Source organism: Dasypus novemcinctus, chromosome 9 (assembly GCF_030445035.2).
Source record: "Dasypus novemcinctus isolate mDasNov1 chromosome 9, mDasNov1.1.hap2, whole genome shotgun sequence".
Classification (NCBI taxonomy): domain Eukaryota; kingdom Metazoa; phylum Chordata; class Mammalia; order Cingulata; family Dasypodidae; genus Dasypus; species Dasypus novemcinctus.
In genome coordinates, this window is record NC_080681.1 from 2,579,334 (window position 1) to 2,584,718 (window position 5,385).

A 5,385-nucleotide genomic window follows, 5' to 3' on the forward strand; every position below is an offset into this window, starting at 1 on the left:
CAAAGGATATCCTCCTGCCATATAGTTTATAGCCTGCTGCTGCCATTTATGATTGCCCCCTTCAAGCTGGGATTAGCTCCTAATAGATGCCCACTGAACACTGACCCACCAAGCATTTGAACATTTCATCTATATTGTACTTGGTCAAAGTTTCATAACTGAATTGGGTTAGAAATGAAAGCAAGAATGCAATGGTTCTATGTCAGATAAAGAAAGTTGGCCTTACCTTGGTGAACATAAATGGAGTGTGCTCTATGGCCTTGGCACTTAGAAGTTCCTCCAGCAGGCGCTTAGGGGGAGCTAGGAAGACAGAGAGTTAGCATCAGTACATTGGGGGTGTTGCTCTGGGGTCAGTCATGAAGCATTGCTTGACTTGGACAAGGGACTAGAAGAACAAGGAGGCAGGTAATCAACAAGCCTAAGTGAGCTGCTAAGGAGTGGAAGGAGGGCAACAGGGAGGAGCAGCAATACAAAGGGGAGCAGTCCCTGGCATTGTAGCGAAAGACATCCCAAAGCACCATAAAAGGAACCTGCAAAGGTACGAAAAAAGAGGCTGTTGTTCAATGACAGTTTCTTACCACTTCTGCCCGTTTTGAAGCCCAATGTTATTGTTGAACATTGAACATTAAAATACATGTAAAGTGTGCATCTGTCATGGGATATGAACAAAAACCCAATCCACCTAATGGGAACACAACCGCTAAAAGTACTATACAATGTGACCTTTTTTCTTCCTCTAAAACAGAAGGACACCCCTATGTCTTATGCGCACATGGCAGGTAAAATGAGGATGCTTTTCACAGTAAAGCATGAAACCCCTAGTGGTTAAATCACCTTGGTTTTTTAAAAAAAGAAGTAAAGTGACACGAAAATACAAACCCTTCTCACTTACTCCTGAAGCCACCTACAATTAGAGAAATGAAAACACTCTGAGGATTGGAGCGTGCTGTGTTGTGTTTGCACAGTTGGTTTACTCCGTTGCTCCCTTTAGAAACCTAGATGGGAAACAGGTCGAGGTAAAGGTTCAAAAATTAACTGTTACAGACACTTGTGGGAAGGCACAGCCTTTCCTGTTTGATGCATCTCCCCCATTTATTGAGGTTGGGAATACAGAGGTCTTAATCCTAGGAGGAAACCTAGGCCTGTAATGTAGAGGGGACTCCTTGCTATTCCTCTTGAAACAGGGATGTTAGTAAAAGGTTCCAAATGAACACTCCACTGACTAAGGAAATCGGAAATATCATCTATAATTGTTTGGTCTGATTTTCATATCTGAACTCAATTGGCAAAAAAAGAAAAAAAAAAGCAAAAACTTAAAACCAGCAATTTGACATCAGAGAAAGAATGGGTGACCATACCTTGGAAGTTGATGGAACCTCCTCCTCTTGCCTCTCACTAGGGGACTCATTCAACAGGCCCTCAGGGGTTCCTAGGAGGACACAGGGTAAATGTCAATACATTGGGCGGTGTTCATGGGTTACTCAGGGACCTGCCCTGACACTGCAATGGGCAAGAAAATAGGGACCTGAGGGATAATAAGCCTGTAGAAATATGTTGCTGGGCCATCCTCCATGGTGGCAGAAGGATGGTGAAGAGAGGAGGAACAGGAAATTAATGAGAAATAAGACTTTTTGGCTATGTACCTAAAGGCATCCAAATTCAACATGATATATTCAATCTAATAAAAGTATTAAAGAGATGACATTCACTTGCAGAGTTCCATCACTTTTCCTTCCTGTTTTGAATCTAGACAAGTTGTCAATGTCCTTTTGAACTTTCTAAGATCATTTCCATCTCCACTAATACAAAGTGCTGCTACTACTATACTGATCCATTGTATAGTGTTTTATTTGTTTATTGGCTGCCTGGAATTAATTCTAGGTAAGTAATACTTTTGTATTGAGTGACTAATGTGTCATAAAGATAATGATTATAACCAGGTGATGATGTAACTAGAAAATGACCTTGAATAAAAGGGTCAACTCCGACCAGCAGAATATCTCAGTCTACATATACTACCAGGAGTTAAAAATGCTTATTGACCTGAATCAAGGGGGAAATGGAAAGGACAAATGAGTTTATATGACTATGAGTCTCCAAAAAGAGCCAGGAGGTTATCAGAGGGCTTGCCCTTATGCACACGTCAGCAGAGTTCCAGAGATAGATAAAGTAGATATAACCCCGGATATTGGTTCTTTTGAGGGCTTCAGAGATACGCAGGTTCTATGTTCATGACAGATGGAATTCAGTGCCATGCCAGTTGGCCCTACTTTCGAGTTTGTGTTCTGTGTGATGGAGCTCGACTCAGATGTGATCTTTTTTCACAAGCCTCTCCTGTTACTTTTACCAAAACAGTACTTGGTGCTAGGGTTTAATATATACCCTGGGGATCTGAATCTCTGGACTGACAATATGATAGCCAGGCCCTGAGCCTCAACAGACTTCAGCTCCTACACTCTGGTGTATTGGACTTACCCCACTCAGCTAACATGGAGTTGAAGAAGGTCAAGCACCACACCATGGAGCCAAGAGTGCCTGCAATGGAAAGCAGCAGGATTGCATCCGGCATCCATGTGGAATCTAAGCCCCCTCTTGATATAGATGTGGAGTGGATGCAACCATTCCAAGGTCCACAGGATGGAGGAATAGAATATGAATTAGATTGGACTTACTGATATTGTTCATGAACTATTGGGACTAGTAATCGAAGAAAATTTGGCACTGGTGTGAAGAAAGTGGCCATGGTGGTTCCTGTGGGTGGGAAATGGGAGGAAGAGATGAGATGTGGAGGCATTTTTGGGACTTAGAGTTTTCCTGGGTGATGATGCAGGCACAGTTACTGGACATTTTATGTCCTCCCATGGCCCACTGGGTGGAACGTGGGAGAGTGTTGGCTATGATGTGGACCATTGACCATGAGGTGCAGCAGTGCTCAGAGATGTATTCACCAAATGCAATCAATGTCTCATGATGATGGAGGAGATTGTTGTTATGGGAGGAGGAGTGGGGTGAGGGGGATGGGGGGTATATGGGGACCTCATATTTTTTAATGTAATATTTTAAAAAAAGATAATGATTATATGGATTGTCATAATACTCAACTAGGGGGAAGGGGAGAGAAATAAAAAAATGAAAATAAATAAAAGTGCCCAATGTTCACCATATGATATTTTTCCTTCATCTTCCTTTTCATTACCATGTTTTTGTATTCATTGTGTGATGTCACTCTCCATGCTTATATGCTCCATCCCACAGTGGGACAGTTAGTGAGCATTGATTGAGGGATTGAGCATGAATCTTCATACTAGCTATAGGGGAAGTTGAAATAAGAATGCTGAACATGAGTCTAATGACTAAGAGGGAATTGGAGTTCTTACTCTTCCTCAAATAAGTAGCTTACAGAATGACCTTTTTTATGGCTTATGGTGATAATGTTCTTAAATAGATGAAAATATCTCTCCAATCCTTGTCTGTCTGTTTGGGCCATGTGCTGGCTGTGACCCAGCACTGACAGAGTTTGGCAAGCTTGTCCTACTGATACCTCACAAGTCTGAGAATCTGTGAGTTTGCCAGCAACATGTGCAACAAAAACAGCAGCAATGTGTTTTTCACACTAATAACTGTGAATAAGTATCTTGTAAAATGCACCTGCTTATCTGTCTTATGTGACCCCTGTGAATATCTAATATATGAGTGTCATGTTTAAGAACTGCCTAGGGCACATACATATATATAAATAGTGGAAACTCCTTCATTGTCACTAGTGACCCATGCCTGTGATTAGGTAATATTCAGTAGTTCAAAGTAGTAGTATAGAGGCTACATGCCTCAGTCCAAATCTTGTCTCTACAACTTAGGAATTTGAAATCTTGGGTCATTAATTTATGTCCCTCAGAATCTGGGTATAGGGAATAGGGAGAGTTTACATAATTCCAGGAATGACTCTAGTGAGACATTTACAGATTATTACATGTAATATGTGCTGTGGTGATGTAATGATGTTTTAGAAAGTTTCCAATGACTGTTGTCCTGTGTATGTTGGACACTTTGCTTAGGGAAACACACAGTAATTGTCCAACACACACCTCCTCAATCCCTCCACGTAGGCTCACTCGTACACACACCATGACTGACATAGACACAAATCCATGCAAGCAAAGTGAATACATTGTCTCAGAGAACAATAGAACATGTCCATATTCCCTATCAGGAGGAATTAATGTTTAACCATACCTCCAATCCCCACTCCCACCAGGAACTGGAACCACTTTGGCTTTACAGGCAAACCTAGTATCAATGCCCTGCTTGTCTAGCTAAAATGACCTCAATTCAGTAATTTAGATACATACCAAGTCGACTTTCTCCTGGGGCCACCTGCAATTAGAGAAAACCTTATGAGGATCAGAATATGTTTTGGCTTTTTGCAAAGGACTTTTGCTTGCTTTGCAGCATTAGAAATTCAGACGTGAAATAGGGGTCAAGCAAACCTAATGAGAAAGTGTAGCAGACACATCAGGAAAGGCATGAGCGTTTCCTGGACATCCATTTGGTAAATTCAATTTGGCTGGCGATTACAAATTCTCAATCCAAGGATAAAAAAATTGTAGCTGAGAAAAGCCTACTTTGTCAACTTCTGCTCCCCTTCGTGGTTCATCTCTTCAAGGTTGGATCAGTTAGAAAAGGCCCCACATGATGCTTCCCACCCCAAGGAGATTGAATATTTCATTGAATATGTTCATAATTAGGCATCATCATCTGAAATTGATTACAATGGAAGAGACCAAAAAATCAACTTTCGATCAAAGGCGAGTAAGCTCACCTTAGCTTTCAATGGGATCTTTTCACCGTCTGGATCACTTGGAAGTGCCCCCATCATTTGTTCCTGGTCTGCTAGGATGACACAGAATAACTCATCACATTGGTGTGTTTCTCTTAAATTTCAAAGTAAATTTATAGCCTTGGAGAATATTCTAAATTGTGTAGCGGAGATAGTTCGTCAAGCATGGTGAGAACTGCTGTGGGGCCATCTTCCATCATGAATTCAAAGAGAGTAGCCAGAAAGAAACAAAAATTTATGTCACTAGCTCTGAAGCCAATATCAACCTAAACCATCTGACCATACCCAGTGTACAAATGGCACTGAAAAACATGGTATGATCCAATGCCTGAGTCCCATCACCCCTCCTCTTTATAGTATATCACTACTTAAGTGCCAGTTCCTTCTGGACAACTCCAAATAAATTCAATCTCCACCACATATACTGACACTGTAATTACCATTTGTTCTACAGAAATTTACACTTGATTAGAAGCAAAGGTTTTGGTGGTCTAGATTCCTTCTATGTAATGCATTCTACTGCATTTGTTCACTAACCCATTGGGGTA